Here is a 12,785-nt window from a genome sequence, read left to right as displayed (position 1 = left end):
ATCCAAGTACGCCCTCAGCCCCCCAGCCCTGAGATAGGTGCTCTTGCATTCCAGACATGTTAACTAGCCAGATCTAGTGTCAAAGATAGGAATGGTTAAGGGAGGGGGGGAGGGAGAACAAGAAGAGGGCTACATCTTGCCATGTGTAACTGGGCTGCCTGTGTGAATCACTGTGAAATACTAGAGCTTCATTCCATTCGTGATGACTAAATGGCTCTGCAATGCTAGACATTTTGTCTGTCCAGTGCCCAGTGGGACAGCTGTCTGCAGATACCGCGCTGTATCGTAACTGACTTTCACATGAGCCAGAGACACCAGGAAAAGGACAAGTGACCCAATGCCGTTCTCAGCGTATCATCATCTTTGGTAAGCAAACATGTGATCTATTCAGGTATGGGAAGTAATTCTTTTCGTGATATTCTATTCTTGGATTGTAAACAGTATTAGAGGGAAAGGGGTGGTCTTTTTCTCCCCCCTCCCCTTCCTCGACCCATCATGATGGCACTTGTCTATATTTGCTGGAAGGAATTATCCAAAGGGATTATGAAGCCAGAATGATGTCTCTAGGGCTAAAAAAAAATCTCAATGACACAGTAAGTTACCATCAGCATAAGAACTAGAACCCGCTGGCTTTGCATTTTCTATGGAATTTGTCACTGCTTATAAGCAGAATTCAGAGAATTCAATATTTTTCTGAGTTAGAGCAAACGGGAAATAGTAAAAAAAAAGGTAAAGGTTTTCCCCTGACATGAAGTCCAGTCATGTCCGAATCTGGGGGTTGGTGTTCATCTCCATTTCTAAGCCGAAGAGCCAGTGTTGTCTGTAGACACCTCCAAGGTCATGTGGCCGGCATGACTGCATGGAGTGCCGTTACCTTCCTGCCAGAGTGGTACCTATTGATCTACTAACATTTGCATGTTTTCGAACTGCTAGATCGGCAGAAGCTGGGGCTAACAGCAGGCGCTCACTCCGCTCCCCAAATTCGAACCTGCGACCTTTTGGTCCGCAAGTTCAGCAGCTCAGCACTTTAACATGCTAAGCTACCAGGAACTTCATAAAGGGAAATATGAACCCCAAAATTAATTTTGAGGTACAATTTCCATTCAAATTAGAAAATTATCCACAATCTCTCAAGTTTTTCTAGAGCAGCAGTTCCCAAACTGTGTTCCATGGAAACCTAGGTTTCCACAAAAACATCACAGGGGTCCCGAATATTTTTTTTTAAAAAAAAACCTTTAAAATTTTTTAAAAGACTATGCCAGAGTATGAAGATTTTATTGAAATTTAATGTTCCTCTGTTTTAAAACAAAATTTGAATCTCTTTATTTCCAAACCTGCATTATACAAAACACCCAGTCAATAGGAATTGATGAAATAACTTTGTGGGTTCACAATGCTTAGGGACACAGCTGAATAAAATCCCACATTATCTGCTTTAAACCTTTTATTCTTTATTCCTTCTTTCCATGATTTGTCTGTGTCCTGTGTTGGGAGGGCCAGTGCTGTTACCATTCCAAATGGATTTCCCTCCCATCGCTTTTCTCTCTCTCCCTCCCTGCTGTTGGGAATTGTGGGAGTTGAAGTACCAAAAAGCACCAAGAGGAATGGTGGGCAGAGTGAAATACGCAAGACAACTGAGCACACTAAACAGTGTGATTAAAAGTTAGGGGAAAACTCCATTTTATTACAAAATTGAGTTAGACTGAACTCTCTTCTTCTGAACACTTCTGAACACTTCCCAGCGTAATCTGATGAAGTTCTGAGTCTACACTACCATATAGCCCAGTTCAAAGCAGATAATGTGGTATTTTATTCAGCTCCATGGGAGGGGCCTACGTGTCCTGGGGCAGCTCAAAGGATAAAATAAACTACAAAATCCTTTACCTACTGGAATATGAATACATTAACAAACTAAAGAATGCAACCCCATCAATCCAACCTGTAATGAAAAAAGTAAGTCAAAAGAAAGAGCATATTGTTCGCCCATTGGAAATCCAACTAAAAATTAGAATTGCTAATAGCCATAACCACAAACTATTACATCATTAGATTTCATCTTGTTATAAAAGTCCATAAATGATTTTCAAACATTAATAATAATAATACTAATAATAATAATACACTTTATTTATATTCCGCTCTATCTTGCTGGAGGGACTCAGAGTGGATTACAGAACAGATATAAGGCAAACATTTAGTGCCTTTTACACAATGACATACAATATACAGACAGGGGTAAAGGTCCTCCCTGTTTTTTATCTCCGGCGTCTGGAGGTGATGCTCAACTTCTGGCCATGGGGAGGTGCTCTTGTTCCATTTTGCCATGTCTAGGAGCCTGTTATCCATAGATATCTCCAATCTGTTGCCCGCATGTTTTTGCATATTTGCATGGGCCCTTCTATGCTGCCATATAATTCAGATTTTCAAAACAGATAATCTGGATTTTATATGGCGTGTAGAAGAGGCCTGAAACCAATAGCATTTTGCTTTCTCATATGTCCACCACAGCCCTCCCTATCCTCACAACCTAAATATTGATTTAAAGCAGTTTTGACAAGTTATTTTGAATTAGATACCAGTTAAACCTTTTACACTTCTTCTTTTAAGTTACTACACAGAATAAATTATATGCCTTTGGTCTTTTTTAAAAAACAGGAAAATGCCCCGAAAACACTTTCTAGGAGTTCTGGGGGCATTTCTGGCAGATTTAGGAGGAGCAGGACCAATTTAGATGATGCTTTTGGAATGTAAAATGGTTATTGGTTCTTATTCTCCCTAAGGAAACTCGGATCCAGAGCTAGGGCAAATCGGCATTGGTGGGCATCATGTAACCTGCAGAACATTTTAATCAGCCCTTAGTAGAACTCCTTTCACATAATTCTGTCTTTACCATCTTAGATTTATTCATACATCCACTTCCTCATTTACTGTGTTTATAAATCATACTCTGCTCAGAGTCCCTGAGGAAATGCAGACATCTTAAGAATGAAATACAAATCCTCAAACTATCAAATTATAAAATACAGATCTATTGAAGTATTGTTAAGCATGTGCAGGGTGAGACAAGTAAAATCATGAGTAATAGCAGGAGCTGTAATTTCATATAGTAACCTTGGGAAACAAATGTGTATAAGTTCAACTGTATAATACAATGCAACCATAAAAAAACTTGAGCATGGAGCACTTCCAAATTGTTTATACTACAACAATCTCATCACATGTGAAAAAATAAGTGTTCTAGAATGCTTCGTCTGTGGTTCACTCACATGCTGCCCATCAGATGACATAAGCTGACTTCCAGCAGGGCTCCATGGATGAACTGGGGTGGCACATGGTAGGACGCTGTGCCATCAAACATGGTAACGTCCTCATGTTCCATTAGGAACAATGGGGCTACCATGGGATTTAGCCGCGCAGCAGCACTTTCCAATGCGCTGGGATTACCCTGTTGCCACCCTGATTCACCATGGATCCTGACGAAACACTAGACCTCATGCATGTGATGAGGTCCCAAGTCTCACCATCTTAGCCAACTTGCTGTGTGAAGGAGTTGGAAGTTCTAATCCAACACATCTGGAGGCTGGATAATCTTTTATTTTTTTATTTATTTCATCTTCTTGCTGCCTTTTTCCCAGAGTGGAACCAGAGGCAGCTCCCAGAGGCAGTCAGTTAAAAACATTCACAATAACGTTGAAAAACAATTGAAGTCGCAACATCAAGCATATCATTTAAAAACAAACAAAACCTTAAAACCTCATCTACTTACACATTAAAAGCCTTTTCAAACAAAAATGTCTTTGCCTGTTAATGAATGGAAAGCTGGGAGAAGTTCAGTCTAGCTTTCCAAGGAAAGGTTTCCAGAAGGTAGGAACATGCTCCAGAACAGGGATGTTGTGTGTTTTCCAGGCTGTATGGCCATGTTCCAGAAGCATTCTCTCCAGATGTTTCACCCACATCTATGGCAGTCATCCTCAGAGGTTTTTAAGTATATTGGAAACTAAGCAAGAGAGATTTATATATATGTGGAAGGTCCAGAGTGGAAGAAGGAACTCTTGTCTGTTGGATGTTACCAAGGCTATCAAGACTATTTGAAGTGAAGGACCATTCGGGGTGAACTAAAGAAGGAGAATTTCTGTTTTGGTTTGACAACCATTTCACTGTTGCAAAGTTATCCTGTGGTTATGTGATTTGCATAGGAGAAATATTGGAAGCACTGTGGATGTGGTCAGGCTATCTCTTCCACAACATTTCTGAAGGAAATCTTATAGTGCTTTAGCAGGGAAGATGACTTTTCTCAACTCTTTAATGTTTTTATTTCCGGTTTGTTTGTTTTTTTGTTTGCTGCTGGCTGTTATATTTAAGTGTATATAGCATATCTACTGTCATACTGTTTTGCCACTGTGCTACTACAGGTACATTTTAAAAAAATAATTAAATCAATCCTGAAGTGAGGGGCACTATGCAGAAGTCATCCATTAATATGGATGGAAAATATGAAATTGAATCTCTCAAAGCTTAAAATGTGGCAAAGGTACAATAGAGGGTATCAAAAATCACCTATCTTAATGAATCTGGCTGGAGCAGATTTCAAATGGAATAACATGGCAAAAAGGCATGGTGTGATAAGGCCCTTAATCATGACTGGGACGTTATTGTCACAGTTGGAAGTCCCAGCAGATTGGAGGAGAGCAAATGTGGTCCCTATCTTCAAAAAGGGAAAAAAGGACGACCCAAACAATTACCATCCAGTCAGCCTCACATCGATACCAGGCAAGATTCTGAAAATGATAGATAAGGAAGTGGTCTGCAAACACTTAGAAAGGAATACAGTCATCGCTAATAGTCAACACAGACTGATCACAAACAAGTCATGCCAGACTGATCTCTTTTTTCGATAGAGTTACAAGCTGGGTAGATACAGGGAATGTTGTAAATGTAGCATATCTAGATTTCAGTAAGGCCTTTGACAACGTCCCCCATGACCTTCTGGCAAACAAACTAGTCAAATATGGGCTACACAAAACTACAGTTGGGTGGATCTGTAATTGGTTATATGAACGAACCCAAAGGGTGCTCACTAATGCGTCTTCTTCATCCTGGAAAGAAATGACGAGTGGAGTGCCATAAGTAGGGTTCAACATCTTTATTAATGACTTAGATGAAGGGTTAGAAGGCACGATCATCAAGTTTGCATACGACACCAAATTGGGAGGTATTAGCCAATACTCCAGAAGACAGGAACAGAATTAAAAATGATCTCAACAGATTAGAGAGATGGGCTGAAACTAACAAAATAAAGTTCAACAGGGACAAATGCAAGATATTCCACTGAGGCAGAAAAAAATGAAATGCAAAGATACAGAATGGGGGACGCCTGGCTCGACAGTAGTACGCGTGAAAAAGATCTTGGTGTCCTCGTGGACAACAAGTTAAAAACAACCCAATAATATCATGTGGTGGCTTAAAAAGCCAATGGGATTTTGGCCTGCATAAATAGGAGTATAGTGTCTAGATCCAGGAAAGTCATGCTAACCCTCTATTCTGCCTTGGTCAGACCACACCTGGAATACTGTGTCCAATTCTGGGCACCGCAGTTGAAGGGAGAAGTTGACAAACTGGAATGTCTCTAGAGGAGGGTGACTAATATGATCAAGGGTCTGGAGAACAAGTCCTATCAGGAGAGGCTTAAGGAGCTGGGCATGTTTAGCCTGTAGAAGAGAAGGCTGAGAGGAGACATGATGGCCATGTATAAATATGTGAGGGGAATCATAGGGAGGAAGGAGCAGGCCTGTTTTCTGCTGCCCTGGAGACTAGGATACAAAACAATGGTTTCAAACTACAGGAAAGGAGATTCCACCTGAACATTAGGAAGAACTTTGTAACTGTGAGAGCTATTTAGCAGTTGAACTCTCTGCCCCAGAGTGTTTTGGAGGCTCCTTCTTTGGAGGCTTTTAAGCAGAGGCTGAATGAACATCTGTCAGGAGTGCTTTGAATGCGATTTTCCTGCTTCCTGGCAGGGAGCTGGACTGGATGTCTCATGAGGTCTCTTCCAACTCTATGATTCTATGATTCTATCCTTTCTCTCAACATACTTTAATAGAAATCAGCTGCCTGGAGGGAAGGAAGTCTGTTCCATCAGTGATTGAATCTAATGACATTTCCATCAGGCTTGAGGGGGTTGGCCTAGGAGAAGTTACTTACTTATACTTAACTAAGCAACTGATATAACATACAGAATTTTAGCCAAGGGTAATAATAACTGAATACCTGGGGCAAAAATGTGGCCAGTTACTTCTATGAATTAACTCCTGCCAGGAAAAACTGCAGAGATGCCATTAAATTTGAACTCTCAAACCAGGAAGATGGATTTGGGAGTCTTTACTATCATCATGGTGAAATGCTAACAACAGCCCATTGGTACAGAAAGTGTTAAGCTGCATTAGTTATGTACTTTGCTTCATACCTTTTTTTAACATTAGCCCGACAGTTTGAAGTTACTAATATATAAAGGCTGGGAATGGAGTAGGGGAGGGACTTCTCCTTTCTTACTAACTCACTTATACAATTCTTGTAGCTATTGGGTGGAGGAGGTGGGCCATGCTTGTCCATTTTGATTTCATTGCTTTTGCACCATATAATCCTTGGGAGTCCATCTTCCACTAGTCTTTCCTGATGGGGGTAAACTTCAGTCCAGGGGCTCCTATAGGGAATTGGATGGCTGGTGTTTGAGTAAAATTAATTGTGAAAGGGAATAATTCTGCCATTCGTTTTGAAGGAATAGCGCATCTCAACAGCAAACTGGTGGGGATGTTCCTCTACCATAGACAATTTATTGGATCATTTATCATCAGTAAAGCTTATGTAATGGCTCAGTGTCTAGGGAAGATTTGGAATCACAGCCAGTTCAAGCACAAAACAAGCAGTTACTACAGTATTGCTTATATTGGAACCTGAATTTCAGCCCTATCCAAACCTCCCCATTACCAATGGCAAAACCTTTTTAAAACAAGCGAGTTTGAACAAGCTAGTAGAAACAGAATAATGTTAGGGCTGACTGGATATGAGGGAGAACTGATTATCCTTAAGTTGCTTTGTTTCTTTTCAAAGTCTCATCCTGGGTCAAACAAATGTTTATATTTTTTGTGTGGAGGCTCAATGAGCACATGAGTGCCCAAAGTTAGGTGCTGTCCCCTGACTCTTGACAGTTTCCCACTCCTGAACTAAATCTAAATTGCTCAGGTCTCATCCAATACTCTAATCATGGCACCACAGTAGTTTTTAATCTGCTAACATCCCCCATGAAGAAAGCAGACTCACTTAGCAGGCATAATGCGGGTCACAGGACACACAGAAATCTGTCCTCCAAAACAGAGAACAGTGAGAAGACTCAAAAGAAATGGATGTCAGGAAAATTATCACCATTTCCTCCCTACATTATCTTTTGCCTAAGTTAAGGCATTTCCCTTATTCATCTCTAGTAACAGAACTGGCTTTATTATAAGGGCTATGATGTCGTACCTTCTGGATGCAAATTCTGTTCTGCTTCCTGACTCTTACCTCTGCCCTTATCTTTTAAAACACAAAGGATGCACCAGTATGATTTCTCCATTGAGATACAAAACTAGCACATAATACTAATGGTGGAGGAAATACACATGGAGTGCTTCTCAGTGGAGCATGGCTTAGATTCTCAGCTGCTGCAGATTGCCTGGGCCCTGTGCCTATTAAAATCTGCTACTCTGCTTCTTGGCAGTCTCCTGGAAAGAGACTGACAGTCATCCCACCAGGACAGTATAAAGAACCTTAAAGATGCAGACGGTGGAGTCTGAAGACGATGATTCAGCTTGATGCTATTGGTGAGGTAAATGTCCTCCAATCCAGGAACTGTATTTGTGACCACAAACATGAAAAGAACCAAAGGGCGGGAGAGGCGTGAACGTTGGAGCCTTGCCTTAAATGTAAGCATTTTGTTTCGGGTTACTGACTTTGAATAAGATGCCTTGTAAGCAGGTAGGTTTCCATACTTCAGAGGCAGGAGGATGACTTCCAGATTATATATTTGTCCCAATGTCATTCGGTTAGAATCTGGGCTATGTTTATTTCTTTGCCTTTGTGGTTAATTTACGATCAAATATACTTAGCTCAATTTCACAGACTCCATGTGATATATTGGTTCAAACTGGGGAAGGCAATTCAAGGGCATTCGGGGCTCCACCTGTCTGATTTTCCACCCCCTCAGACATCCAAAGACTACACTAGCCCTCCTTTTTAAAAACTGTAGTTACAGCCAGCCTCTTCACTCTATGATGCAGAAAGCAAGACAGTCTTAAAATGAAGATAACATACTGCCTTTTAAGGGTGTAATTCTTCATTTTTAGGCAAAATAATATATCTGTAAAGGAAACCAAGGGTGCAGACTGGTGGTCTTGTAATCACATTTCATTAAGGCAAAGAAGCATCTTTTCCCCATTTCTCTGTGCTGTCAGCATGCTGTTGGCATGGAGTCCCTCATAGCCCATCATGACACAGGGCTACTTCCAGCAGAGCTTCATGTGTCCCCGTGCCAGCAGTGTGTCAGAAGCGCAGAAAAATGGAGCCCAAAGGTTGGAGGAGGCAAAGAGGAAGCAGTGGGCAAACATCATGGGAAGTGATACCACAACCCACAATAACCCACAACGGTAAGAAACTCACCTATGATGCTGCCCCACAATTTTCCCCGCTGTTCCCCTGCTGTCTGCCAGTTTTGTAAGGGCCATCTGATGAAGTTATTGGTGTTCCACAACCAAACTGCGGTTCTACAATGCCAATTCCAGTTTATCACTCTAAACTGGAACTTGAGAGAAGCAGTTTCAAGTCTAAACTGAGCTAAGAGATGGGCAATATTGACTCAAAAGCAGTCTCCCAAACTGTCCAACTTCATGAGGTTGTTGTGAAAATAATTCTGGGAAAAGGAAAACACCAAAAGCTATTTTGGAAGAAATATGGCATATACACATAAATAAATATATTTAGAAACAGAAGTTTGTATATTTATTCAGAGAATCCCCTCCCCACTCTTTAGCCACAAAGGCACCCAGTGTGGCTTACAAAATGTAAACGTGTTGCCAGGCTTTCAATCTACACAATATAAATAAGGTATCATTCGTATCAGGAGATATGGTCTTGCAGATAATTTTGATTTCTAGATTGTGTAACATAAGTTGTGGCCACCAGGTCCAGCTTTGCCTCCTAGCCAGGGTGGGATGTATAGTATGTGTGTACTCAAGTCTCCGTTCAGCTGCTATTATACGGGCAGGAAAGAGGGAGCAGTGTTACACCTATGACAGAGGAGAAATTGTTATATGTGCAACAATGCTTAGCACTGAAGAATGCCTCAGTAGTAATAGAGTAAGATAGTTTGAGTGATCCAAAATGTCCTCTCTTCTTAATTACCTATCATGACTGCACTGTAATGTAAACTGATACTTAAGGATGTTTTTCATCTCTTCTCTTCCCGCCTGTCCTCTCTCACTTCTTTCCTAGAATAAATCTAGATTAAATTGGGTAACTTTCCTATCTTTAAATGAGTTTCCATTAAAAAAAACCTTTTGTTTGTTTCTCCAAACCATTGATTTCTCTGTTCTTTAACCAAGACCTCTAACCACGTCATAAAACCTCTATCAGAAATCTGTTCCTTGTTTCCCCAAAGATAGATAGATATTGCTTTAGTAGGCCATAGCATCAAGAAACTGATTATCTAAACATTTTGGCCAATATGTTGTGCAATGAGGTGTCTAATGACTCCTTGTGCAACACCCACAAAATGTCAAGATTATGTTGATATAAGTCTCCAAGTGAATTCTGGTTTGTACGTCTCAGGCACTGAATGGACTGGATGTGTGGGTGGAAAGGATAGAATTAGGATGTAAGGGGGAAAGACTTCATTAAATCCAGGTCCATATGATGTGTAATGCCATTCAGCATAGTGTAGTGGTTTAAGTATTGGACTTTGACTCTGGGAGATTCAAATCTATGTTCAGTAATGCAAACCCACTGGGTAACCTTGTGAAAATCATACTAACAGCCTTGTCACAAGTGCCGTCGGAAGAGCTGCGGATTGCTGTACACCGCGCTTGCCCTATTGAGGACAATGAAACACGGGAAACCTCCCATGTTGCCACCGTCGACTTTTTTTCAGCAGCGACTCCAGTTCTGCCACAGTTTTGCCAGATCCACCCCAGAAGTACTTCTCCCATGTCTAGTGGGAGCCGGCAGGCTCTATGGCAAAGTTGCAGAACAACTGAAGTTGCCACAGAAATTTGCCAGGTATGATGAAGTTGTAAGTGTCAGTGGAAGGTAGTGGTAAACCTCTTCTGAAGAAATCTTGCTAAGAAAACTCTATGATACATTTATCCTAGGATCGCCATAAGCTGGAAGCAACATGTACACGGATAGTTCACTCACTTGTCTCTTGGCAATACAGATGACTCAGGGAGGCAATTTGCTTCTAAATGAATACAGTTTTATTAAAGTTACCAGCATGGTTCATGACAACATTCCCATATATCCAAATCATTGAGGCAAAAAGCTTAGAACAAAAGGGGAAAAAAACCTCATAATCTGGCATGTGTCTGCTATGAACAGCCATAGCCTTCTTACACCAGAATCTCAAAACAGAAATGAATCATTTCTTTTTGCATCATTTACTACAGGCGTTTAAAAAACAGACCTCCAGAGATTTCAGAAATTAGTCCTTTTTATCGTAACAGTAAATTACTTTTTATTTTGTCATCAAATGTTATGCTGCTGTGATTGCATTCCCTTCAATGGCTGCCTAACATAGACATTTTGTAGAGTTTCCTAGTCCTTATCGTCATGCCAGGAAAAATGTACCCTATTAAATCTCTGTGTGAGTACAGGCCACTGCTGCCACACAGAAGCACACAATTACACATTTTGATAATGGAGATGAGGGAGGGGGTCAGCCACAGTGCCACAGCTAGCATTAAGCAGCAGTGCTCTCTGTGGTTTGCTATTTGGGGATTTCCCTGAGGGCCAAGTGATTAATTATTTAATTTATTATCGCATTCTTACTGCCTGTTTGTTTTTATCCCATGTGCCAGAGTAACTTGGCTGACCTTTGGTTCTGTTCTGTTCTTCTCCACTTCAGAAAGCGTAATATTTTGGGCCAGGCAACATAATGTCTTGCAGGCAGGAGTATGTATATGCAGAAATAATATTGCATGTGCCACTCAATAAGAACGTGTTATTGGTAAGAGTGGTAAGACTTGCAACCTCATCACATGGGCAAAATTGCCTATCCTACAACAGTTTCACCTCACTTCAGGCATGGAGCCCACCGTATCCCATCACATGACATAGATCTACTTCCGGAGGGGCTCCATGCCTGAAGTGAGGTGAAACTGTTGTAAGAAGCAGCAGCGAGAACACGGGAGGATTCCCATGTTCAATAGAAAAGAACAGGGGGAAGCCGGATGGCAACTCTTCCCACGGTGGAATGAGGTAAGGGGTGATGTAGGTGAGGCATGGGACGACGGGTTCTCCATATCAGATTTACCACAATCCATGGTGAATCCCTCTGCTATTACCAGAAAGTTTGACCTCAATGTGATGGGGTCCTAGGATAGACATGCTATTAAAATGAAAGCCTAAGAGTTCACTTTAGAGAAACTGTTTGTGCAGTTCAATTATAGAATCCTTGATTTGCTGCAAAATCCTGGCTTTTCCACTTCTACCTCTGCCTAATGGTATCGCCAACCATTGAGTCATGGCAAAAGGTTAGATATGGACTTCTCTATCCTACCATGGTCTTCATCCAAACTGGGGGAGCCCCCACAGTTGTCTCGAGAAAAAGGAAATTTCATTGGGTGATCCAGTTACAAATCTTCCTTATTACTGCTATTTCAGGCGCATGCTGGTGTGTGCCTTGAACTCATTTCCAACATATGTCTACCCTAAGGCACACCTATCACAGGTCAAAGGAGATTTGCAACTGCCTTCCTTTTAGTCTGAGAGAGTATGAGTTGCCCAAGGCTACCTGAGGTGTTTCCGCAGTCAAGCAAGGATTTGAAACCATAATGTGATTTTGCTTTGGAAGTGGAAATACTCTGGGCTTTCACATTAAAGGGTAGCATTTTGCATTCTTATCCAGAGGGGTCCTGCTGTGAAGACAAGACCAATATCGGTCAGCCTTAGCCATTACACAATGGCTCTGAGCTGTCTGTAGACAATAAAACCTGTGGCACATGTCATGTATTCTAGGTTTTTTTCCCCTCTGGAAGCACTGTTAACAATAACTGTTTCAAAGGAATCCTGCTGCTCAAATTATACTAGAGTTGTCAGGACTTTTCAAAGCCAGGTAATCTTCCACAGCTTGTGACCTACTCAAAATGTTCAAATGCAAAAGAATGTCAGTGAGAAATTGCAAAGAATCACTTTACCAGCAACAAATGGAGGGAGAGGAAAACTTGTGTGACACTCTAATGGTTTCAGGTATGTAGACTGAAGCTAAGATCATAAATTGAGAATTACTGTTACTCCCTCTGCATGCACAATAGAGATTAGACTCTCCGCCTTACCATAAACATGGAAGAGAATTTTAATAATCTCAACATGATGCTTTAGAGGTTATAGAATAAGATTGCCAAGTTAGGAGCATCCCGGGCTCTGAGAGTTTAGTACCTAAAACTGGAACCTAGAGGTGTCACCCAGTGAAGTCACAGAAGGTAAACCTTGGTGATGTCACAAGGCACTTTAAGCACTAGGCACTTTAAGCACAGAATATG

The 12,785-nt window shown here is 41.2% G+C and overlaps 1 long non-coding RNA gene across 1 annotated transcript in view; it reads left to right on the top strand.

Moving 5' to 3' along the window:
- Positions 1–82: 82 nt before the first annotated feature.
- LOC134297739 (uncharacterized) overlaps positions 83–12,785 on the top strand; it is a 37,952-nt gene continuing 25,249 nt past the window's right edge. The window contains exon 1 of the long non-coding RNA XR_010004604.1: positions 83–366. This is a non-coding gene — a long non-coding RNA (uncharacterized LOC134297739). The remainder of the gene's footprint in view (positions 367–12,785) is intronic.

This window comes from Anolis carolinensis, chromosome 3 (assembly GCF_035594765.1).
Source record: "Anolis carolinensis isolate JA03-04 chromosome 3, rAnoCar3.1.pri, whole genome shotgun sequence".
Lineage (NCBI taxonomy): Eukaryota > Metazoa > Chordata > Lepidosauria > Squamata > Dactyloidae > Anolis > Anolis carolinensis.
Note: the sequence above shows the minus strand (reverse complement) of the source record. Positions and strands in the feature narration are given on the sequence as shown.